The sequence below is a fragment of the Equus przewalskii genome, chromosome 25, assembly GCF_037783145.1.
Source record: "Equus przewalskii isolate Varuska chromosome 25, EquPr2, whole genome shotgun sequence".
Lineage (NCBI taxonomy): Eukaryota > Metazoa > Chordata > Mammalia > Perissodactyla > Equidae > Equus > Equus przewalskii.
In genome coordinates, this window is record NC_091855.1 from 2,246,507 (window position 1) to 2,273,449 (window position 26,943).

A 26,943-nucleotide genomic window follows, 5' to 3' on the forward strand; every position below is an offset into this window, starting at 1 on the left:
TTTCTAAGTTCAACATAAATTTATTTATTCAACTTTATAGAGTTCCCTCTTAATTAGGACATCTCGGCAATATGCGCCCTGGATCCCGTCAGATCGCGGGCGAGTCTGGTTTCTTGCCCTGACTTCGGCTAGCGCGTCCTGCTCTTTCCCTTCGCTGCTCTGTTCCTCTCCCAGTTGCTTTTGAGAGGCTACTATTTTCCTTGCGTTACACCAGTTGGATTAAGACCATCAAATCTATAAAGATATAATATCCAAATAAATTAGAAACCAAGCAATTTTTTACTTTGATAGAATTCCTGTGTGCTGGTTCACAGGTATTTTTCTTGTCTTCATCTAAACTTCAGTTGGAAGGAGCGACTGAAAAATTTGTCTTTACTCCATAGGTGTTGCACATAAAAAAGAGGGAAAAGGAAGACAAACTATATCAAATCAACCTGGCACACAAGTCAAATGACCCAGCAGCCTACAGATAAACACTGCTGGCCTGGCTTTGTCTCAGGAAGGAGAATGCTAGCTAATACTGGTTTTCTTTAGTATTTTCCCAATGTGGGCAGTGCCCTGCACAAGGACTGTTTGCCTGGTTGCAATGAAGCCATCCTTACTTTAAATGTTGACTTCTTTAAACACCTGCTGAAGGTTTTTGTTTGTTTATTTCTTGTTTTTTGAGGAGATTAGCCCTGAGCTAACTGCTGCCAATCCTCCTCTTTTTACTGAGGAAGACTGGCCCTGAGCTAACACCTGTGCCCATCTTCCTCTACTTTATACGTGGGACGCCTCCCACAGCATGGTGTGCCAAGCAGTGCCACGTCCGCACCCAGGATCCGAACCAGTGAACCCCAGGCCGCCAAAACGGAACGTGCGTGCTTCACCGCTGCGCCACCAGTGGCCCCTGAAGATTTTCTTTTACTTTGACACATTTATACATTGTAATATGATTGCCTTTGTCGCGATATTTATCACATTACACAATTTTAGTATAATATTGTTGTCTATATTCACTATACTGTGCATTAGGTCTGCAGGGCTGATTTACCACTCGTTGCAAGCTTGTACCTTCAGCAGCGTCAGTCCTATCCCCCAGCCCCACGCCCGGTAACCGCCATCCTCCTCCTCTGCTGGCGTTGCCCAGCACTGCACTGGAGACGCGCCTCTTCCGCTCCCCTGGGAACCTCGCAAGCCTCCAGGCACGCTGCCTTCAGCTGCTCCAATCAAGAAGTCAAGGCCATGCGCAGGCTGCTCAGTTTTCTCCCTTGCCTCCTCCAGGACCCGGGGCCTCTGTGGCTTTTCCACTTGGGTGTTACTAAAAAAGTGAGGAGGGCAAGAGAGAGAAAGTGTTTGCTGGCTCCTGTGCCAACCAGGCCCTTCCTTCCAAGGACACGTGGCTGTAGTTTCTTTGTTTCCTCTTATGTTTGATTTTCTTTGGCCCAGGCTTTCTTCAGTGGTTTTCTTTTCACATTTTATCAACATAAATTAATTAAAATGTTTCTGGAGCTGAGTTCATATCTGAGCATCTTGGCAGGATCCCCTTACACAGATGGCGAGTAGATAAAGAGCAATCCAAGCATCCAAGAACAAGAGGCAGGGCCCACATAGGGAGCCAGCGGAGAGACTGCAAGAGGAGAGGAGAGGCAGGGCCCACATAGGGAGCCAGCGGAGAGACTGCAAGAGGAGAGGAGAGGCAGGGCCCACATAGGGAGCCAGCGGAGAGACTGCAAGAGGAGAGGAGAGGCAGGGCCCACATAGGGAGCCAGCGGAGAGACTGCAAGAGGAGAGAAGAGGCAGGGCCCACATAGGGAGCCAGCAGAGAGACTGCAAGAGGAGAGGAGAGGCAGGGCCCACATAGGGAGCCAGCAGAGAGACTGCAAGAGGAGAGAAGAGGCAGGGCCGATGAAAAACAAACTGCCACCAGGGTGAATCCAAAAGTTGGATTGGGAGGGTCGGGGGCGGTGGGGGAATTTCTTGGGACCCTCTGTGTTTCTCCACTCCTTCCCCACACCCCCCAAGAAGAGAGCTTGATAACAATTAGTGGAAGCACCAGATTTGAGTGGCTCAGGTGAGCTAGGTGGACAGATGTTGGGAGATGGTGGGCACTTCGGAGGTACCATGTGGCTAGAAGGCCTGGGAAGAGGCAAAGATCAACCTTGACTGAGATCCCAGTATGGATCAGACACAGTGCTACACCCTAGGAATGTACAGTAAACAACCAGACAGACATGGTCCTTCTCCTCGCAGTGTGAATAATCAGTAGGGGGGAGAGACTTAAAGAGGAGGGGAAAGAAAGAGACCATGGAGAAAGAACCTGAAATACGTTTTTGTCATTGATAAGAAGTACATTGCATGGACGGACAAATGTGTCTACCACCCAAAGACTGGGCCCACCATTCCTGCTGTCCAGCTGCCTCCAAATTTCTCCAGGGGTCCTACGCACCTCTCAGAGGGAGGACTTGGCGTCGTGACACTCAGATGGAAAAGAGAAAACCTTGTGTTGCTCAGAAAGGCAGGGAGGCAGACCTGCTGTCATCAGTAAGCTACCAGAAGGCTATCTGAAAGGAGAGCTAAAGGCCTGTGGACACTTTACCCTTTCTTTCTCTAAAACTACTGGCAGACAGTGCCGTCTTAGTATGGAGGACTGCTCTCTTCATCGAAACTCATAAGCAAATAATTAGTTTGTGAAAGTGCCTCAAATGAAATAAACAGGATGCTGTGCTGAAGAGTAATAGAGGCTGTGACCACTTAGGTAGGGCAATCCAGGCAGACCTCCTTGACTGGTGACGTTTAAACTGGAAGACAGGAAGGATCACAGCGACCTCAAATTAAAACGCAGCAACAGAACTAATACAATTCAACCGGCCAAAATCAGGCACAGACCATGACGCACAAAAGCCCCACTCTGGGCATCCTGGGAGGATAAACAGAATGCTGAGCTGCTGAGCTGCTGAGCTCCAGAGCTTTCAGTCTCGCTGAACCACCCAGGCTGGGGAGCCCGAGACCTGGTCTCTGTTCCTGGCTTCACACTGTGTTCACTGAAAATCAGTGAGGCTGTTGTCTCCTGGAGCACAGTGATAAAGGCTTTCCAGTTGCTTCCATCCTCTGCTCAGGGGCGGAAGGAAACGTAGCACGTATCGTTTGCTTCACTCTTTGGCCTCCGTAAGTGCCAAATGTAGCAATGGACACAAACAATTGCTTTATGAGGCCTTTTTGTAAGAAGAAGAAAATCTCTCAAAAGCCCCTATGTTCCATCTCCGCCTCCACCCCCAGCATCCCTCGCCTCCCAGCCATCACTGGGTCATTTTGTCTTGACGCCTCGCAGGTTAGCATGTGTGCACACGCATTCATGTTATGTAACGTTCCTCTGTCTGCTTCTCCTGGTGTCTCTCTTCATTGTGTGTCCAGGCCCTACGCCTCCTCCCCACTCCGGCTCCCCCAGACAAAACTGTCAGCTTCTGAGAAATGAGAACTAGCTTGGGTACTTATTTTTTCTAGGCACTTAGCAGGGGCTTGATAAATACAATGAGTTGAATTTTAAAGTTACAACAAATATCTCATTTCAAAATTGTGAAGCATAAATAGTTAAAACGTGATTTTTTTTTTTTACCATCCCTGAGTTTTATCTTGCAGATTTATTTTAGAAATTTTCAAAGAAAGAGGGAGGAAGGAAGGGTGTGTGGGGAGGAAGCACTTAAGTCCCTGGTTGTTCTTGGCTAATATTTTCTTTATTATTCTAATGTGATCAGCAAAACCTACCAGTGACAACTGTAAATAAATAGATAGATACAAATACACATGTATTTTATATACACACACACACATACTGATTTCTTTTAGAAACTTTTCTGTGTGAATTTTTTTCCAGAGTGTGATGGGGTACATTCTCAGAAGAGAACAAAAAATATTTTAAAAATTTCATGTTGCCAAGCATTCTTTGTTTTTCTGTTCTCTGTTTCAGTTCCTAGAGTCCTGTACTCTGCTCTCCCAGCGTCACTAAATCCAGAGAAATGCAAAGCAGATTAAGTCATGAAATAATACATTAGAGAGCGCTGAGGCCCCCAAAACCTCAAAGCTACAGGGTCAAGGGAGTACTATGATTTTATACTAGTTTACATTTGTCTCCAATTTTGAAATAATTCTTAATGTTTCCGTCTTGTCCTTGCACTGGGTCTCGTGCACGTGGCGCAGCTATGGTTACAAGGCAGAGCCAGAGGGAGCACTCGGTCAGACTGGGACCTGAGAACAGGCAAGCTCTGGGGTCACCTGTCCGCTGGCTCTGGCCTGAGGGTGGATAGAAACCCTTGGGAAATTGGACTTCCACCTCTGACGTTGGAGCTTCAGGAGCTCCCTGAAAACAGCGTGAAGCTCTGTCTCTGCCAGTAAAATGACATTTGCAGACACACCTGGCACATCCATCTACCAGTCGGGATGTTGAGTCGTACTCCTTCCTGATCATCAGCCTCACACACTGTCTCTTTGGGGTTTAGCACTTCCCCTCCCCTATTTCACATTTTTTTGTATTTGAAGGTTCAGGAAGTGAGACAAGATTGGGGCATGAAAAGATCTAGTTTAAAATAGAGCGTGTAAAGACAATTAGACACGCTACTTCATGTTGGCCTTACAGGAATCCTAAAAGGTAAACAATTCGTATTCTCTTTTGTAAATTGAGAAAAGGAGGCACAGAAGAGTCCGTTGTCTTGCCTTAACTTTGCTGGACTGTCAGCAGGTAAAGCTTTGGACTGAAGCCGTGTGGCTCCGAAGCCAGCAAGATTTCCACTCTGACCCCTGGCCTGCCGCTTGGAGCATATACACACAGACAAAACCCCAGTTGTGGAAAGGAAACTGGCGCAGAAGCAAAAGGGACTCATCCACAGTCTGTGAACTGGTTTAGAGAACCCATGAAAAGCTCTGACTCCAAACCCAGGCCCCGTGGTTTCACTTGCCATCACTCTCCCTCGCCCTGGGGGCAGGCCCGGCCTTTGTCTCATGAGACTCCACCCCAAATGCACAGCTGATATTCCAGATGTTTCCGACAACTCAAAATTAAAGTTCTTACCAAGGACAGGAATATCAAGCGAGCATGCTTAGGCAATGAAACTTTACCAGGTAGTCCTTTTATTTCTTAATTTGCTGTAACTCCGGAGGCATAAGCAGCTGCTGGTACATCCTGCAGTCAGCCTCCACTGGTTCCCTGCATCCAGCTAATACAGAAACCGTCTTGTCACAGCTCACGTCAAAGACGAGGCCTCTCTACTCCATACAAACAAAATGCTCTCTAGATGCAGCCCCACCTGATGACATTGGACACGTGCCAGGAATCAGCCAGCCCCTTATTTCCCCTCAAAAAAAAATATTTTTGTCCTTCTTGAGCAGATGGGGGTGAGAAGAGAATGGAAAATCAAACTCCCACTTCACATCTAGAAGCCAGGCCCCTGAACCAATTCAGCTCACATAACTTGTCAACTGGTCATGGCCTGTGAGGTCAGAGACAACACCTTTCAACTCAAGCATTTTTCTCAGGGTGAATCCTCATGACTGCCCGAAGACATTGGAGCCAGGTTTGCAGTTGTGGTTAGAAAGAGAAGCAGTCAAGCCTCCACCTCCCGCCGTCAGGGTCGTGTGCTGGGGACAGGATCTGGCATTTGGTCTGTGTCCGTGGGTGAACATCAGTGATGCCAGGCGGGACTGGAGTGCCGCATCCTCCCCGACAGGGAAGAGGCACTGGGAGCCCATGCCCCTCACAGGTCCTGGCAAAGCCCGGCTCCCCCCACACCCGGTGAGCTCACGCTTCCTCCCCGGGCCTCCCACAAAAAGGACGGGTCCCAGAACATTCGAGGTCTCCCTTAACTGAAGCTGTGTCAGAGACTGGATCTCACTCACTCTCTGCATCCGCAGTGACCTGGGAACTGGCACAAAGCCACCTGAAGAGGTAAAGGAAAATACTTCCCCTCCACTCCCCATAAAACTGCTTATAAAGAAAACAGAAGTAATTATGGGAAAAAATGCTTAAAAACCTAGAAGGCTGTATTAAAATGAACGTCATATGGATTCTAGTTTAAGTTTCCAAGACTCGAGCAAGAAATAGTCATGTTTAAAGCTTTCCTTATCCAAGATACTTGTTTTGCCAGTACGGTTGTCCAGAAGCCCAACAAGCTCATGTAGGTGACTAGTGGCTTCTCTTTATTTTTAATTTATTGCAAAAAACTGCATTAAAATAGCAACAAAGGAAATTAGAAAAAGAAAATTTCCCCCACTCCCACCACAGACCGTGAACTTGCTTTCAATCTCATTTTTCCTCTCTCTTCCTTGACAGTGGACCAACAAGATTCTTACATAGCAAATACATGTCTCTCTAATCTGCTTGTTAAAAAATATTTTCCAAGTAACTTCAAATATATTATAATCTCACAGTGATCAGTCTAGCCACACTCTGAGCCACATCCTCCCAGTTGGATCCACACTAAGCGAGTCATTTTTAAGCCTAAAGATTCCTTATTTGTGCTAAAGCACACCACTTCCAAGGAGGTATGACTAGCACCCAATACCCAATAAGACAGAACTGGCCCATAAACTGCCCATACAAATTGTGCACCAGCCTTGCTGGATGTCTTTTATTTGCCCCTCCAGATCCACTCACCACCCCTCTCCCCTCTGCTCTGTGCCCGGGAAGGCTGACCAGCATGGATTTCGTCTTGGGCTCCCTTGCCCTCTGGCTTCTAATTGAGGTCAGCCAGTGGGAGCGCCAGCAGGAGATCAGAAGGCAAGAGAAGAGTGAGGTCAGAGTATTTATTCCCCTAGCTCCTTTCCTGTGGGTCTCCATGGACTGGACACGTCTTTCTCCTGAGGGCCACTGCTCCTCGCCTGTGGCCCTCCGCTCCAGCTACAACGACAGCTCCAGGGCTCGGTAACTGCTTCCTCCTCTGGCTCCCACAGGCTGAAGGTGGAGAAACTTCCCATCATCACTGGTTCCCCTTAACTGTACTCAGACCATGGAATGAATCCCTTCTCTTGGCTCGCCCTCTTGAGTGTGCCGGCATCGGTTTCTACTGCGACCCTGACTCATACACCAGGCAATGCAGGAAATGACTGGCTGAACACCAAGTCATGTTCCCATTTCTTCCTGTGTCTAAAGCCGATGGGAGGAAAACAGAGCATCCTGTACTCCTACAACAGTAGAACTTTAGAGAAAAATCAATGACACCGATGAAACAAATTTGACAGAATCATGCGGAGGGCCTACTACCTGCCTAAAAACTGCACTTTGCCCTAATCTCAAGGCCACCTGAGATGCTGGGGGCCACACCAAGATGGACACATGACTGTCAGATACCTCTGTGCTCTACCTCAGGTCCTCCCAGCCCATATCTTCCTCCTGTTCATCGTTGTTGTGGCAACCACCTGCACACAGGTGCACCCAGCAGAAACCTTGCCTCAGCTGCAGCCAGGATCTCATGTTCTGCCCCGGGCTTCTCTGACACGGTGGTGTGGGACACTGCAGCTCTCACAAACGCACAAACCTGGAAGTGTGACTAAGTTAATCCCACGGGCAACCTTTGACCTGTGGAGCATGGGAGCCAGGGGACAAATGCTCCTTTCTTCTCTCCCTTGGGCGGATAATTCTGAGGTGCGTTTTCCATGGCTCCTCAGGCAGTTCTCAGTGGGACTGAGTCCCAGTCATCCACAGTGGTGACCAGTTCAATGACGCACCTTTGCTTTGGCTTTCCCTGTTTCACTATTCCCAACCTGCTACACACACACATCACACACACCAACACCACACACACACACCACACACCACACACACATACACGCACACCCCATACACTACACCCCCCACACACCCCACCTCCCCCACACACACCTCACAAGCACACCCCACCCCACAGACACCCCCACACACTACACACACACACACCCACACACACCTCACACACACACCCCACCCCACAGACACCCCCACACACTACACACACACACACCCCCCACACACACACACACTCTACACACACTCTCTTATTCCCTTGAGATACTCCATGAAATAAACTATCTACACACAAGCCCTTCTCTCTGGCTCTGCTTTCTGGAAAGAACCCAAGCTAAGACAGGCAGTGAGAACTCCTTGTTGCTCCGTAACAGAAGACAAGTCAGAAAGGGAAGAAAAAGCAGTGAGGAAAGCCTCCTTCTCCCGCCTGTTTGAAGTCCAAACCCCGGGTGCTCAGTGACCTGGCCAGCAAACTCCAGAGTCTTCCAACTTGCCCCATCCGCATAAAAGCGTGTCAAGGCAGAACCACAGTCCACAGCAGCTACAAGGCATCTGAGCTTTAGGTGACCCAATACTTTATGTTAGCCCCATGTCTGCTCTCTTTTCTTCAAGGGGGTAAACCAAGAGTGGACACGCTAGAAACTGCTTCCACCCAGCTCTCGTGGTGTGAAGGCAAAGCACTCTCCTCCCCAGTGTCCTCAGGAAACGCGTGAGGTCTTGATGTCTACAATTTATCTGCTGACTGCTCTGTTTGCATGACGCAGAAAGAATCATTTTCTCACACCTCAAGATTTTTTAACGTATCTATCCAGCCTGTTTCCAGAAATTCTCTCCAGTACAAATAACCTTTTTTAAAAAATGCTTTTCTCTTCCAAAAAGTCAAGACATGATTCCCCCAGCACCCTTTTGGGCATGAGAGAAAAGATTTTGGTCTCTTATATCATGAGTCCGGAGTGGTGGGGGGAGAGGAGAGAGTAGGTAATGGAAATAGGCGGGTCTGGGGGAGTGAGACGGGGAGAGCCAAGAGCAGGACAGTGTAGTCCAGTGGTGGGAGTTGGGAAAAGGCTGTGCACCCAGGAGTTTCTATGCCCAGAGACGTCAAAGGGAAGGACTTGAAGCAAACCCTTTCACACTTCTTTAAGTCTGTAAGATTCTTTTCAGTTCCTTCATCTGTAAAATGAGAACAAATTCCACTGATCTGGAACAAAGAAAAATACCAGAAGACTTCACATATATGAATATTCCTGGGACCACAGAATGAAGCTAGAAAGTCTGACAGGATGAGCTGGCAGTGGGATCTCACCAACCTAATATCTAGCTTCCAGTTAAAACATGCCACTTGTTGGGGAGTTTTCCAAATACATCCCTTATAGAGGAGACAGGTATAGAGTTCAGATTCTTAATAATGTTGGTAGGTTATAGCGAACAGGATTTCCACTCATCATCTGCTTTAATTTTATAAGTCAGCCCCCGGCATGCACACAATTGCCCCCCTCCCTGCTTTTGTTCTTTTATCCAGCAATAAAGCCTGTGCCTAGGGCCACACATGGCGCTGAGATGAACATCACAGGCCCAAACTTTGTGGAAAATAGTCTTTCAACAGCAGTATCTGGCTTCTTGGCATGTTCCCCCAGCTGTCTCGCTGACAGCTCTGAAGTTGCGTTTTGCTTTGTCATATGGTTCAGGTGCTAATGGGCTGTCTCTCCTTGCTTGTCCTCCTCTGGGTCATTTTTCCTTCCAAACTCACATCAAGTTCCAAGAAAATTGCAGACGGTGGCTTCTCTGCAGGAAAGCCTTCATCCCGCCTTGCCGTCGTGTTCAGAGGGCTGGGCATCCCAGGCGGGAGGAAGCAGCCCCAATCCCTGAAGGGGAGGCATCATTGCACTGCCTGCCACATTCACTCCACGAGAAGCAGGGCCGCTGAGGAGCTGGTCAAGCACAGGTGTAGACTAATATAAAGTGTGATTTCTCTTTGTGTTTACATAGGACCCACCACCCTTGTTTAACCCAGGGCTTAACCAAGCACATACTTCTGACACAAAGGGCCACACTAACTTGTCATAATTGGCAATGCTGTTGGATTCCAAGTATTTTTTCCTCTGGTGCCAATCGGAATACCCAAATGTGAAATTTAACACCTACAAGTGCTTTCTGAGGCTCCCAGCTTTCACACTGGCAGCCTGTGGAGTCTCTGCATGTGCAGTGACAGACCGGACAAGGGCTGGATGGCCAGATAGGAGCCTGTTTTCCTGAAACTCTGAGTGACTAAAGAAACCGCATGCAGCTGACTTCCCATTCAACCCTCCTGGAGATACCCAGGGTCCAAATGAACCCATGATGACTTACAAACTGACCAGAAATCAGCCAAGTGTACACCTGACTTTTATGGGTCCACAGTCAGGGCTGCCACATACTGTTGAACAAGCCAAGCACTGCTCAACTCAGGAGAACCCCATCCATATAGGCTACCAACGTTATGGCCCTGATACTGTGCCACACAATGGCCCTGCCCTCAGCAAAGAGATAAATAGGGGTTCTAGGACAAGGACAAATAGCCACAAATTTAAATTGCCCAAAGTGTAAATGACAGAAGGCTGTAAGAATATTTTTAGAATACACAAAAGACAAATCCCTGAAATAAGTATAAATGGGTTTTTGGAGTGATCGAAGAGAGCTGTTTCAATCCTAAAAGGTGGAACCATTTCTGATAGACTAAAAGAGAGTGAAAACAAAATGATTTGATGAAGAAAGAGTAGACCACGTGACAGGGGAGCAGCAAAGCAAAGCCTCAGATAAAACCACGTGGATGAAGTGGGACTGACTTCTTCAGGAGAAATTCTAGGGGCGTCTAAAGGATGGAGGATGCAAATAGAGCCCAGTTTTCTGTCAGCAACCTCACGCTTCCTTCTGCAATCCTCTTCCAGCCTCATCCACTCCTTCAGTGAATGTTTGAGTTCCTGGGCTAGGCCCTAAGGGGAACCAAAATGTGAAGACCAGATCCCTGTCTTCAGGAAGTCCAAGGAGGAGTCTGAGGAGGAGTGCGGGCCGGGTGACCACCGCCTGCCGCTGTACCACATGCCGCCAGCAGCCTCGGGAAGCGGAGGCCCCTTCCAGCAGAGCAGGAAGGCTCCAGGGAAGGAGTGGCACCTGAAACCCACCTGGAGCGACAGTTAGGATGCGAGCAGGGAGAGGCGATGGAGAGCCCGTTTCAGCAAACAGTACCAGACAGAGAAAGACGCAGGGGGAAAGGGCGAGGCGACAGGAGGGGTTTGCTTGGAATAAAAGGATAGGAAGAGGCAAAAAGGGGTATGAAGGCAACATCAAGCGGTTTAACTCTGGAAATTTGGGCTGAGGAATATCGTTGAAGGCCTTGAATGACAAACTAAGGAGGGTGAACATTCTTTTGAGTCCACAGGAAGAAATCCATTGTTATTGTTAGTATGACATTAAGTTTTGAGCAGAGAGTGAGGAAATCAGAGCTAGGCTCTAACAGAAGCTTTCTCTGGCAGCAGAATTCTCGTCCATTGGAGATGATGGAGACCAGCAGCCTGGGACAGGCTCACAGGGGAGAGGCCGCATGGGCTCGCCTGCCACGCAGCCACAGGAATGGGAAGTCTGGGTCGGACGTCGATGAGGCCAGGCAACCTTCTGGATGGGGCAAGAAAGGAGTGGGAAGAGAAAAGAACAAGTGGAGGTTTTAAGCCTGAGAGAGGAAGAACAGGGATGCTAACCGGAGCAGACAGAGGAGGCATGAATTTTGCTTTCACATATTAAATTCGAGGTGCTGGTGGAACTTACAGCCGGAGATGGTCAGCTGGAAGTTGGGAGAATGCTGGCACTTGTGCAAGGGGCTGCACTGGAGACAACGAGCACTGGAGTCCTGCCGGCCTGGGGTCAAGCCCTGGCTCTACCTCTACTTATATGATTTGGGGCAAGTCTCGGTTATCTCATCTGAAAAATGGGGGCAACAGCAGTATTAACATCCCCAGCACTGTTGTGAAGCTTAAATGAAGGAATGGACGTTAGCACAGTGCCTAGAACACAGTCAGCCTTCAACAAATGCCACCTAGTGTCAGTTTTCCTATGGAGCCGATCTTCTCGTTTCAGTGGTCCGTACCTTTGCTGTCCTCCTGCCCCTTTGTCCCTGGGGTCCTTGTCTGGGCTTGGCGTGTAGCCCTCCTGCTGGCTCTGTTCTCTGGGGTCTGGGCCACCCTGGTTCTCATCTGACCCGCCCAGCTCATGAGGCCCTAACTCTTCCCTCTGACATACTCGAGCCTTGATAAATGCCACCTTCCCCAAATTTGCCTTCTGACACAGACCCTCACCCTGGATTCACAACCCACTGCTGCCCACGTCCTGGTGGGAGGATTTGTTTTCTACCCTGGGGTCAAAGTGAGGGGAAATGAGGGGAATGGGCCCACGTCTCAGCCAGAAAGGTTTGACTTCAAGTCTTAGACAATATATTTCCTTACTGTAAAAGCTGTAAAACATTGGGATAAGGTTACAGTTTTACCGCCCTCTCCTCTGTGCTCCTGGAGCACTTGCCCATCTCTTTGTGACAGAATTTATCACAGTGTGTTATGTTGGTTATGTGACTGCCTCCCCTGCTGGGCCCTGGGCTCCTCTGGGGCAGGGACAAAACTATTCATCTCTGGTTCCCAAGCCTACCATAGGTGTTCAATAAATACTGAAAGAGAGGGAGCAGCAGCTGTCATCTGTGGAGTCCTCATGTTTTCCAAAGACCGCTGAGGGAAAGGGTGGAATCTGGCTCGAGAATGCTAAGTTATAATTTTTCTTCTGTTCAATGCACCTTGGACAAGTCTGGCCATCAAAATGGGAAGGAGTAACAGGACCACATGCCGGTTTTAAAAAGCAGCAGTTCCAAGACTTTTCGATTTCACTAATCAGTTTTTAAAATAACCTTTTAATTGGGATTAGTAACATGGTGTTCCCAACTACTCACTTTGCCAAGTAGGTCCATTACAGAAAAACAGGCACCGTCAACACTCCTCTCTTCGCGTCACAGAAGGAAGACCTTAAGCTCCCTTGCGAAAACAAGTGGCGTAAACATAAGCCTAGAAGAGAAGAAAACCTTTTAAGTGGATAAACTGAGCTATGTGAAAACCTGGCACAACAGCCCGTCCTTCCTCACTTCTCCAAGGACAGCGGGCTGGCCCCAGAGCCCTGGCTCACGTTGGGCAACCACAGTCCAGAACCGTGTTTCTCAGACTGCAGTGTTCTTTGGTGTCTGAAATTACTCTCTGGAATTTTTTATTGTGGTAAAATATACATAGCATAAAATTTACCATTTTACCCGTTTTTAAGTGCACAGTTCATGGCATTAGCTACGTTCACATTGTTGCGCCACCATCCATCTCTAGCACTCTTTTCATCTTGCAAAACTGAAAGTCTGTACCCGTGAAACACTAATTCCCCATTCTTCTCTCCTTCAGCCCTGGGCAACCATCATTCTACTTCCTATCTCCATGAATTTGACTACTCCAGGTACCTCATATAAGTGGAATCATATAATATTTGTCCTTTTGTGACTGGTTTATTTCACGCAGCATGTCTTCAAGGCTCATCCATGTTGTAGCATGTGTCAAAACTTCCTTTTTAAGACTGAATAATATTGCATTGTATGGATATACCTCATTTTGTTTATTCGTTCATCCACTGATGGACATGTGGGTTGCTTCTATCTTTTGGTTATTGTGCTCTATTAGAATTTTTAACATTTCTTTCACATGATAATAATCTCAAATATGTGACATAAGCAAACTTGGAATCACTTTGCTGGTGCCTTACAACTGACCCTGCTCTGGGAGGACCACGCCTGCTTCTGCCTCTCCACAGGATGTGAGCCACGTGTGACAGTCTCGTGGTACTTCACACTCAAAACCCTGGTGGAGGAACTGAGTCCTCACAAGGCACGTGGTAATATAAGCATACAGTGCTCAAAAACTTTTGCCATAACAGTCTGTATTCCATTTATGACGTGAGCTACTGTATCGGGTAGCCGCCACCTTTGTACATAACTATTTGCACCAGTTTGTTACCATAAGTATAATAACAAGTAACCAATAGAGAATATTTCTAGTCCCAACTGCGATGATCATTAAATCAGACACCTATTTGATGCAGATTTCAATGCACGGTAATGCTAATCCTACTTTGCAGTGCAAAAGACACCTTCACACAACTAACTGATGCCTCATTGCAATTGGTATTTGAAAAACTGATTTTCAGCAAATCTTAGATTTAATATGAGGTCTGACTTTCCTAAACCAACAAACAAAGGCTTGAAGTCATTTATCTTTTTCCTACAACTCACTTGCATGTACAGAAATTCTCTGAACTAGCACCACCGAAGTTAAAAACGTGAATTACATATAGGACTGGATCTCAAGTTCGTGTTTCTACTATGAATCAGGGGTTTGGGCTTGAGCAAAATGACATCACCCAACCTATTCGATTAATATTGTTATTTTGAACAGTATTGGTTTTGTAAGCATATTGTATGCGTGGACAGAGACTAATAATAAAAAGAAGGTAAGTCAACACCAAGGATGCACGAAGACAATGTTGTCCCTTGAAAAGAGGTCTGTACATTTCTCACGTCAGAGGCGAGCTCTATTCCTGGAATGCTCCCCCTCGTATAAGAAGCAGTGGGGCAGGTCAAACCAATTAAGTGTTCCTAAAAACAGAGCTCACTAAACACCGTGGCTGCAGAATAACACCACCCAGAGCCAGCCAGCAGCTTAGAGTGGTTTGAGGAGAGGAATGACCCGGGGGACACCCAGTTAAAAGCTCCTATTTCACTCCCCTAAGTAGCACTTTCCTTTCAAGCTGCGACCTCTATCGCAGCCATGGAGAATGACATCTCTTCCCTACTCCCTGGAGTAAGCACTCTCCTCCACCTTCTGGGCCAGACTGCAGCCAAACGATCCATCAGGGACTCCCATGGGGTAGTCAGACATCTGCCCTGAGACCTGTAACGCACGTTAACCTCCTTTATGCTGAGGTAAACACACCACCCGTCACCTCGGAAAATTCGCCCTTAGAGACAAGCACATCTGGAATCAGCCTATAAAAGTAGTCCTGAGATTAGCGTTGAACAAGAAGGCAGGCGAAGGAGCTCCGCCACTGATTCCCACCTCCTGACGATTCCCGCTCGGCAGCAAGCTTCCGCTCCCGCCCGCGGACGCCTGAACACCTCCGCGTCTGCAGCACCAGCTCACGTGGGCCACAAACAAGCCTGGGAACGCCCTGAAACCCATCTTCACCGCGTCGCAATCCCCTGCATGAGGTTTTCCGCATCTGTGTTCTCCGTGGGCAGAATCAGAAGTGAGGAAAGGAGAGTCTCCAATGTCGCTGCCCGGGGCGACGACGCTCGCACACCGACTGCTCGGGCACGTTTGGAGACTCTCCAATTGTCACCAACATTATGGCCACTGTAGGAATGGGAGCCGTAAACTGAAATCCCAGAAACTTATAAATACAAAGGAAATGATCCAAGCTGCCATCTTCCCCAGAAAGTTTACACTTCCAAGAAACCAAAAGGAGAAAGCAAGGAAATGTCTTCTCTTGAAGCTAAGTGAAGTACGCCAATGTTTGCTGAAAGCGTGAGTAATGCCATATAAAATCCTCATTTCACAAAAATAATCCCCCTATTAACATATGGAAATGAGCCTCCCATGTCTTGAGTCCTAGATTCAAAACATGGATCATTGGCAACCCTAGTTAGACAGCTAAAACAGAGGGCTGACTACAGAAGCGCCGCCCTGCTGCACTGAGGACGACGGCTCCTAGGAAACCACACGGACTTCATTTCGCCCCCAAGCGCAGTTTGGTGGGCTCCACATTTGCGCATGCGCGGTGATTTAACTAGTGCCTCCTAGGCGGGCTCCCGTGGGGTGTGCCGGAGTTAGCGGCACCACGTGACCGTATCATAAACATCCTGCCCTCCTCACTTTACCTCTGGAACCAGTTTTGGTGACTGGCCCTGCTTTCTGCAGCCTTATCAGCCCCTTCTCCCCTTCCGATTGTGGATCGGATCTCCCGCCCGACATTCCTGCGTTTAGACTGTCTGGCTGAGGGCATTTCCCCTCGCTGCTTAACAAACAGATTTCCGCAGCCTTTAGGCGTGTTTTTGTTTGTTTCCTACTCAAGGCTGAGCGCGCCACTTTCTGGGAAGTTCCTAGTTGTTTCAGGAAGTTCCTAGTTTTTTCAGGGAGTTAAGCTTCCCGTTTTTCGAGGTGACTGCCCTAAAGTTAATCTGAGTCCAGCTGAATCATAAAAACAGTTCTGCCTCCCTAGAGAAACTGACTTTCAAAGAAAATTTCATCATTTGCCCGTATGTTTGATAAGAGTGAACAGGAAAGAAAAGACAAATCCTCCAAATCCTCTTCATACTATTGTTCATACTCCTGCCCCAACTTCAGTCCAGCAAAAGTAATGCCAACTAGTCTCCTATTAGAGAGCTCGTCCTAATGTGATCCCCTCGCTGACAGCTCAGAACTGTACTCACCTCAGCGCCTGTGACTGTGAGAGAGTAACCAATCGTCCTATTGCAATGGTTTTCTATTTTATTCTTTCCCTCTGGGCTCCACTCTTACATGTGGAATTTAAACACACCAACACATATTCCTACACACTTCCCAAAGCCAGCTTTACTTTATCATCTTCCTCCAAGAAGTGGAACACTGTATCTCATAAACAGGGCTGGTAAGGGCATATCTGAGCCAACCTTTTCTTTGGCTGCCTTTCAAAAAGTTGTTTAAAACAAGATATGCTCCTGAACTGGAAAAAGGAATTACACACGATAACCTTAGAAAGCAGCTACTTGCTCTGCCCAACTAATGTTATTGCACAAAAGCATGAGTTCGTGTGGAGCGTTGTCTTCAGTGACAGGCCAGAAGCATGCCAGTAAAATGGCTAAAGTGAGGTGAAATTAATTTCAATGGGACGTGACCATATTGAAATGTTACACTGGGTATGACTACAAAGTTGTCATATATAATTATCAAACACTTAACAAGCATAGGATAATTATGAAAAGTATACTGCAAAACTCTGTATTCTATGAAATAAGTGATTCCAGGTATTGGTCCTTAACCTCACCAACTGACACCTAACAGGAGCATCTGCTCTAGGGATCACTCCTGCGGTCTTAATAACTGAATTGTCCTGGGACACTCACCATTCCTCCACGCCACAGAACAACGACCACATTTGTAAGAGGGTAGCTTGTGCAATTGAAACGTACTTTTCTCTAGGCAGAGCTAACTAGAACCACTAACCACTGCACATAACACCAGACTTACCCAGCTAAACCAACCGAATCAGACCCCACCCCACTCCCGTCAACAAGCAAATGAGACATACCTTTCTCTCACAACCTCTTAAAACAGACACGTAAACAAGCCCAGATTCAAGCTAATGGGCAAAAATACAGTCTGAGCCTCAATAGAGTGGGTCCACAGACACACACTGTCACATAAAAAGTGACAACACAACCCAAAAAAATACATAATTTTCTTGTTTTGTTTGCAGTTTGCTCTTTCTGTGAGAAGAAATCCTGCAAAGAATTTTGTGAGCCAAAGTTTTTTAAGCCAACTGCAGGGCAGCCAAACCCTGTCATTGCCGAATTCCGCTACTGAGAGTGTGGTATCCGTGTAACTGTAGAACCCAGGAGGAAGGGATTTTGTTAACTGCCCCTCAAGTACTCCCACCATCACCAGATGTTAAGACAATGATCAGCACGTCTTGTTCTCCAAGGCATGAGCCCCACCAAAATCAGCAAGGGATTCCTCCCTGGTTCAAACCTGCTCCGATAGTAATCAGAAGGGGCTCCCTGCTTTCCGCGGCCACCGTAGGTACGTGCTTCCTCATGGTGGGAAGTAACTGTGGGCTGGGTCTCTAGTGAAAACTTGGCTCAGAGGAAACTCCTTGAGTAAAATGACCCTTCCCGTTACGGTTGCTGCTTGCTCCATACCCCGGGTGTCTCAGCATCTTTTCTAATTCAGCCATCACCAAGGACTCACGCTCAAACTGAAACAAAACTCTGGATCGCCTTGCACCCAAGTTCCCCATGAGCAATGTGGAGCAATGGTCATGCCTCCCAACTTTCAGAAATAAAGAAGAGCTGCAGGCTGCCCTTTTCATGACAGAGCAATTATTTCAATAATGAAGATTCCTCTTTTACTTTCATGTTTTTAACTCATGAAACTCAAAATGCATAATGTACTTGGGATTAATAAATTCCCTCAACATCTTTGGGAGACATGGTATTATCGTTTCATACAGCTCGATGTTTACACAGAAAAGAAGTGATTTACTCCATGATATACAACGAATCCCCGGAAAAAAGCTAAAAATCTCTTTACCATTCACTTCTGTCCTACTCTCAAAGTGTAGAGTGCCCACTGAACTGAATGGGCAAGTATTTACTCCAGGGTTAGTCCTGCCCCGTATGAGTCTTCTTTTGTTTTATCATTAAGGAAAGAAATTCTTGAAGCATGATTTGTACACAGTAAGAATCAAATCCCAACTCCAAAACTGAAAATCTGTCTTATGACCAAAAATTAAACTCAGAATTTTTATTTTTTAAAAAAGACCTGCAAAGTTGGTTTTCCCCTTCCTTTAAAAACTTCAGCACCCAACGCTTCCCTATAAATAGTTGTCAATAAACACAACTGCTGCAAATGTATTCAGTAAATGTTAAGGTCAAAGGCCTTCACTGTTTATTGCCTTGTAAACTCAAAGACAAGTGGATTTATTGCTTGAATGAGTTTCAGGGTATTGGCCTTCATAAAAGTTCTGAATCCCAGGTACAAAATGCTCCATCAACTCACACCAAAGCCATTCTGCACAGAACTGAGAGACCGCCCACCAGTGGCTTCATAACTCACACACGTCTTAGAAAGTGTATTGTTCGCCATGTTGCACAGATCCCCATGGATTAGTGCTGGACCCCGCCTGTCATTATTACAAGAACTGGCTGCAAACAAACTATAAATTGCTGCTGCTTCTAAAACAATCTCACTACTAGTGTGTGAGTGTAAGCCCTCCAAAACATAATGGAAACGACGTCAAGAAGCGAAGAGTTTCTCATTTTTTTCTAGTCTTCATATAAGGATATCTATAATCTCTTGATATAAAATTTGTCAAATTTAAAAGAAAAGGACATTTCATATCAGATCACATAAGAGTAAATGCGCTACTTCAGATAATTAAATTTTTATATCATTCAAAACCTAATTTTTCTAATCTTTCCACATGTCATTTGGCAGCAGTTGTATCCGTATGCCTAGTAGAGACAACGAAAGGAGAGCTCACAAGACAATTATTAAATAGTTACTTTAGAAATTGCTGTAAAAGATTAATGAGAGAAGTTCACATTTATAATTTTAAAAGAGTTATGTAATCACTTTTACATTTCATTGGTCTGTGTTAATATTTTCCTTATCTTATGGATATTTTAAAGTTACATTTATTTCTATAAATAAAGCCCAACTCTCGGCTCCAGGACCATTGGGCCTTACCATCTTGAGTAAGGACCAAAGCAATGTCATATACAAATGTTGTGGTCTTACCACCAGAAACGCAATATCCATCATGAAGTTCAAAATAAAATACCAAATTCAAACCACTGATAGTAAAAATAAAATTATCCTAGACTTCTGATACTCTTTCTGCCATGATGGCCATAGCCTCCAAAGAGATGGCTGAACTCTCCGCTCAGACGAGCCTGAATTACAGTCACATGGAATATCTTCCAACTCTCAAAATGTGGAGTGTTGAAAAGTGTCACACGCGCCAGTGCCACTACAGAATGCAGGTTTGGCCTTGATGCTGGATTAGGTAATATTTTGACATTACCCAGGGAAGAGTTGAATTCATAATCTATTTTTTCTCATGTGAAATACTGGATTATATTACTTTTGTCCTTGATAAATTCCCTTCATAGTAACAAACATTAAGCCACTCTCCAATGTGCTTCCAATGATCAGGAGTTTCTTCTCTATATAAGATTATAACTATGTAATTGGAAGATATTAAGGTACACTTTTGCTATTTTTATCAAATTAACGGTATAAAAATTAAACATGTTAGATGACTTATAAACTGTTCCATGCGAAAAAGAAATGCATTCTTTCAGAAACATTTATTAAATATCTACCCTTCATCCTGAGATGATTAAGACAAGAGCCCAGCTCTCAAGGAACTGAGAGCCCACGGGGGGTGGGGGACGTCTGGTGTGTAAACAGATGATTACAATGTAACATGGCAACAGCAGAGGCTCTTCAGATGACTGGGAGACGGAGAGGCGGGAAGGCAAAGCAAGAAGTGATAACTATGCCTGTAGAGCCCTTTTTTTTTTAAAGTACTTATACCTCATCTCCCCATGAAATAGGCATATAATGAACAAAAATTCAAATTATTTTCATGCAAAAAGACACTCCATTTACCTAGGACAAGATGAAAATAATCTACAAGACATGTTTGCAAGTCTGGAGTCTCTATACAAGCTGAAATGGATCATCTTTTAGAAGAATATATCCTGGAAGGCAGCATGAAAATTCTATTCCTGTTACTCTTTAAAAAGTTATATGTGGGGCTGGCCCTGTGGCGTACTGGTTAACTTTGTGTGCTCTGCTTCCGCGGCCCAGGGTTCATGGGTTCGGATCCCAGGCATGGACCTAGCACCGTTCATCAAGCCGCACTGTGGCGGCATCCCACACAAAATAGAGGAAGACTGGCACAGATGTTAGCTCAGCAACAATCTTCCTCAAGCAAAAAGAGGAAGATTGGCAATAGATGTCAGCTCAGGGCCAATCTTCCTCACACACACACACACACAAAAGTTATATGTGTTGGGCATTTATTCCAGAGATATGAAAAATTTATGTTCACACAAAATCTGTGCACAAATGTTCAGAAAAGCTTTATCCATAATTGTCAAAATCCAGAAACAATCGAGATGTCTTTCAACTAGTGAAGAGTTAAACAGACTATGGTTCATCGATACCATGGAATAGGACTCAGCAATAAAGAAGAATGAACTATTGATACATGAAACAGCTTGGGTGAATATCCAGGGAATTATGCTGAGTGATAAAAGGCGGTCATAAAAGCTTACGCACTGTGTGATTACATTTTGAAATGAGAGAATTTTAGAAAGGAGGACAGATTAATGGCTGCCGGGGCTATAGGGAAGAGGGTTGGGGGAGGGAGATGGGTATGGCTATGAGAGAGCCTTGCGAAGGGTCCTGGTGGTGACGGAACTGCTCAGGGTCTTGACTCTGGTGGTAGATACGTGAACCTACACAAGTGACAGAACTGTACAGAGAAAAATACATGCGCACACGTGAGCCAAGCGTGCATGCACACACACACATGCACACACACACAAGTACCAGTACAAGTAAAACTGGGGAGATCTGAACAAGATCAGTGGATCGTATCAACGTCAATATCCTGGTTGTGATATTGCACTGGGTTTTTTCAAAATGTTACCACTGGGGGAAACTGGGCAAAGGGAACAGGGGATCTCTCTGTGCTATTTCTTACCAATGCAAGTGAATCTACAATTATCTCATTTTTTATAGCATAGGGAATATAGTCAACAACATTCTAATAACTTGGTATGATGACAGGTGGTCTTATCAGAGTGTTCACTTTGTAATATAAATAAACGTCGAATCACTATGTTGTACACTTAAAACTAATACGATATTGTATGTCAACTATACTTCAATTAAAAAATAAAAATAAATTTTCAATTTTAAATTAAAAGTTATGTGTTTGTGATCTGTTCTTAAACGATATGGGCACAATGTGCGACTTCACCATCATGCACGATGTTAACATAAAAGGTGGGCTCCTGCTGTGCTCCTCCCGGTCTCCCCAGAAACCCACCTTGCATGACCTCGCCCGGAGCCGGATTCTTCAAGGACACGAGGACACTACCTTATGGTACTTACAGATGTCTGAATTCCACTGGGAAATCTGATGGTGATTTTTCTAGCTTGTGAGGGACTATTCCTCATTGATAAATCTTGCCAGAGGGCAGTGAGGAAGGCACATTTAATTTTCAATCCATCTTGATAGCCAGTATAATAGATAAAAGAATCTTCATTAACTAATTTACTGCCTGGTACATTCTAGCTTTCAATTTTCAAAATGACACTAAACCTAAGATGTTGCAGGACATAAAGACTTCAGCTGAACTAAAGTGACTTGCATCTGGAAATATGTTAATTGTCTGATGCTGAAAACTCGGCCGGGATTAGAGGGCTCCCGAGGCGGTGCGCTGAAACCCTGCTTCGTGCCTGGGCCGCAGCGGGGCTGAGCGCCTGGCCACATTCTCACACCAGCAAAGGCCGGCTCTCTCGTCCCCTCAGGCTCTTCAGGATCTGAGGCACTTTTGATAAAGATTGTCCATCCGATCAAGGCATTGATTAGAGCCGTGTCTCTCAGCACGGGTAGGAATGTATTTCAGAGAAGACAATTCTGCGTTTGAAAAGTGATCCATAGCCTTTCAAGGAAAATACGTTTCTACAGAAACACTCTTTAGAATAAAGCCCCCTAAGAAGCAGAAAGGCTTTTAATGTCTAGAGGCCCTTATTCCCCCTAAGTCCACGCAAAATCGTGCTGCACTGTGTATTTATTGATGTAACCAAAAAGAGGTATGTTTATCTACTAGCCGAGGGAGGAACGATGGGACCAAAAATGCCGTGAATAAAAGGCGACAATTCAGCCTTACTGTCACAGCCCGCCGGGTGAGGGGCCTTGTCCTAGAAGCAGTGCGTTTGAGGAAGGGAGAGAACGGTTTAGACCAGAAGGTGACTAAGTTGTTTTGGGAGATGACTCAACATCAACTAGTCTCCTAACCGTCGACGTGGAAATCACGATTCCTCCTTTACCAGATTCACCACACTGTTATGAGAATCCCAAGAGAAAAGACATACAGAGGCTTTACATTTTTAAAGCACTGCACAAACATAAGAGATTATTATTGAGTCTAAAGAGCAGACGTCTATCGTTAAAAAGTCAACAGAGAATACTCTCTAACTTCACTCCTGAAGTGCACTTCAAAATCAGAACATTACCTGAATATTTGTTGATAAGAAGAAAAAAATGTAGAAAGACTATTTAATTGTTGAACCAATTTTCTTTGAGAAGTCATGATTGACCTAGAATTCTACCAGGTGCAATGAGTGATAGAAAAAAAAAAAATAGGGAAATCACGAAATAATCTGGTCTAACAAAGTTAATAGTCAAAGTGAGATTTCCAAAGAAGTACCTTTGTAACTCATTGATCAGCTTATTTTTATCTGTCTGTCTGGAAATCCCATCATGTGCTTTTTTAAAATTAAGCTATGAGATTGCAAGGGCTGATGGTCTCATTTTATGTTTAAGGAAAGTGGGGACCAAAGGGAATCCAGTCTCAGCACCTTAACACACACCAGCTGATTCCACGTAATTAACGCCCACACACCTGGCCCAGCGAAACGTGCAACAGACATGGCACGACCATGGGCAGCCCAGGACCTCGGCCGGAGTCAGAAAAAGAGGCAGAGATCAAACAACTGCTTGGGCTCATTTGGATTTCTTGCAAATTCAGGCCAAATCTTCAGATCCACCCAACCTTTTGGCTGAACACAGTGACTGGGCAACACTGCCTTCCAGTGGCAACAATACAGTAAGTTTTAAGAGTCAGAAACCTCAGAGTGTATATAGTATTTCAATTAGGTGGTGTCTTTTGCCCTTAGGCTCAAGGAAACACCAAAAATTATTTTCAACACTTTGGTGTAGGCACTAGTTAAAATTCCACTATTAGTAATACTCTTTCTTGGTACTTGTTTAAAAAATTCAGAGCACATACCTCCCTTTTGCAGATGGGAATCCTACTCAGAGCGATTACGCTATTCAGATAACCTCACAGGATAACTCTGAACTCACTTGCTGCGGCCATCCTGTGTCTCATCATCAAAAGCACCCTCAGTAGCCAGTGGTTCCAGACACGGCAAAATCAAACCGATGCTTGCAAAGTGGTTGGTCAAAGGTACTTATGAATTCATAAAAATTCCAGTTTTCCCCTGATTAAAACCAGTCCACCCATTCCTTTCCTATACTTCTCTTCAGTTCTCCAAAATGCCTAACACAGTATTAAGGACATTCTGGATACTTTGGAAATAATTATTGTGTTGCACTTTCTTAAAGTCTGTGCTAACCAGGAAATGTCACTCTCATTTTAAGTCTCTTAGCTCAAAAGCATGTTCTCTATTTATCCTTCACTCTGAACCCTCCATTCCTGCTGGCCTGTCTGAAACCTCTCAGCGACCTGATGAGATCCACCCCCATTATTTAGCCAGCACCTTACGTGTCACCTTCCCTGTCTGCCCCACAGCCAGGCCACATCTCTAGCGCCAGCATTCTTCCTTCCAGAGCTGCTGTTGCCACAAAAATATCTCCAGAATTTATATTTCTAAGGGGTCTCAGCAAGTTAGACCCAAAGAAACCAGGGCATCTCCCAAAAGGCCTGCCTGGTTGGAGGGAATTAGAGTAGTGATGCCAATATTGTGAAGGTCTCGTATCTCTGAAGGTGTCAAGGCACTTCTTGAAAGTTTGCTCTCTGATAATCCCAACATCCTTGAGAGAGAGTTGAGCAGCCTAATGTCATATCAACTGGAGGGGCGACCAAGCATACAGGAGCCTCACAGACGCCTCGTAACAGAGGGTTGGCCAAGTGCAGTAAATCACCCAGTGGTGCACTATGCAACCACCCAATCATCATTTGGATAGTTGTTTATTGGGATGAAAAGATACAACAATATACCAATAAGGAGACAAAAAAGCAGGTTATCAGATTTAGTATACAATGTGATGTTTTGGTAAACGTGTGAATTGCGTGTGTGTGTGCATGCGAGTGTATGCAGACGAACCACCCACCCAAAGCTACCCTACACACTGAGACAATCCCCATGAGCCCTCCCTCTACTTCAGCTACTCCCAAATAAACAAAAGAATCTACGTAAAGTCAGTTCTTGGGTTTTTTTTAAAGGCTTTTGGACAAGTTCTCTAGTGGTGTGCAGGTAAATGTTCAACAACTGGTTCTCCAGGGGGAAGGGCTTGATTTTTGCCATTTGCCAGTTTCCATGGCGTAAATACTCTCCACGTCACCAGCTCCGACCTGATGTTGCTGAATGCAGTGTTGGGCAGAGATGCGCACGCCAGGCCCTGCGGCTCTCACAGACCCACCTGAGCCAGCTCAGTGCCCAGTGCCCGGCCTGTCTGCAGACAGACTGGAATCTGCGGGCCCCTCTGCTACAAAATAAACAATAGAATGTATGTTTTAGGTGCTTTTTAATTTTCTTCTTGTTGACTATGTTTTCTACCTTTTCAACAAAGACCATATGTTTCTTGTGTCATTTTTTACTTATTTAAATTTAAAAAGAAATCATGTTTCTTCCATTACCTTGAAGTGGAGATCTTTGTGACCACAATACAAACCTAGAAGTCTTAAACAAATTTGATAAATTTAACTGCATAAAAATAAAACCTTTTGCATGGCAAAAATAAAACAAAAAAAAATGCTTTCATAAGCAAAGTTGAAATAGACACAACAGACTGGAAAAAAATATACACAATCTGTTTCTCAGAAACATCATCTACTCTAACATAGTCATTTCCAAACTGACAACCTGACAGAAAAATAAGTAGTGATTTGAACAGACAGTTTAAAAAGAAAAGGAAAAAAAAGAGATGGCTCTTAGGTAGATTCCTTTCCCCCAACCCAGAATGAGAGAAATGCAATTTAAAATTTAACACAGAGATATTATTTATTTAACCTATCAGATTGCTAAGGTTTCAAAAAATTTGAATGCACATTCTGTGAGTGAGGCTGTGATGGGAGTTTAAATTGCTACAAATTCTATGAGTGTGTAGACTGAATAATGACCCCACAAAGATGTCCACATGCTAACCCAGAACCTGTGAATATGTTACCTCACATGGCAAAAGGGACTTTGTGGATGTGATTAAGTTAAGGGTCTTGAAATGGGGAGATTAGCCTGGATTATCCAGGTGGGCCTAATATAATCACAAGAGTTCTTATAAAAGGGAGGCAGGAAAGTCAGAATCAGAGAAGATGTGATAACGGAAGCAGAGGTCAGAGAAAGAGAGATTTGAAGATGTTATAGTTGTCGCTTTGAAGATGGAGGAAGGGACCACGAGCCAAGGAATGCAGGCAGCCTCTAGAAGCTGGAAAAGGCAAGGAAATGGATTCTCCCATGGAGCCTACAGTAGGAACAGAGTCCTGCCGAGACCTTGATTTTAAGACTTCTGACCTCCAGAACTATAAAACAATGATTTTGTGTTGTTTTAAGCCACTATGTTTGTGGTAATTTGTAACAGCAGCAATAGGAAACTAATAGAGCAATTTGGCAAACTATAAATGCATATACTCTTTGACCCAACAATTCCACATCTAGGAATTTAACCGAAGATAAATTATTCATATACATGGAACACGATGCCTGTTCTGCATTGTCGTTTGTAACAGCAAACAGTTGGAACCTATGTAAATACCCATTAAAAGACGTTGGTTAAATGATATGCTGCATCCACACAATGTAATATTATTCAGTCATAAAAAATGAATAAGAAAGTTCTTTATGTCATGATAACAAGACCTCCAAGATATAGTACATGAAAAAAGGAAGATGCTTTTAGAATATTAAGTACAGTGGGTCCAGTATGCTAACAATTACATAGAAATGGAGAGGAGGGAAAATACATACTTATTTGCATATGTATGCATTAATACGTCTGGAAGAATCAAGAAGAAACTAGTAGGATTTGTTGCCTATGGGGAAGAGAACTAGATGGCTGGATCTTAGAAGCAAAGGGAAACTTCTTGCTATATCGCTTTTATGTTTTGTTGAAATCAGTATATGTAATATGAATAGGTTACCTATTCCAAAATTTAAATAAAAACAAAAAGATTATAAATTAAACAAGGAAGAGATTATGTAGCTTGACCGGGCTCACCCGCCAAGTCAGTAAAGATGCCATTACCGTCAGTGGGTCTCTGCAGAACCTTTCATTATTTTTGAGGTAGGCAATGCTGTGAATTCCAATCATTCCAGAACCATGGGGGTGGGTTCGTGGTGTTCTGTGTGACC

At 45.0% G+C, this 26,943-nt stretch overlaps 2 long non-coding RNA genes across 2 annotated transcripts; one reads left to right on the top strand and one right to left on the bottom strand.

Moving 5' to 3' along the window:
- On the bottom strand, positions 1–26,943 carry LOC139079402 (uncharacterized). Its single transcript, XR_011533013.1, has 3 exons — positions 26,837–26,943; positions 12,714–12,825; positions 1–1,300 (listed from the first exon to the last, which is right to left on the bottom strand). It is a non-coding gene; the product is annotated as an uncharacterized lncRNA (long non-coding RNA).
- Positions 14,681–21,530, top strand: LOC139079404 (uncharacterized). Its single transcript, XR_011533015.1, has 2 exons — positions 14,681–15,375; positions 17,306–21,530. It is a non-coding gene; the product is annotated as an uncharacterized lncRNA (long non-coding RNA).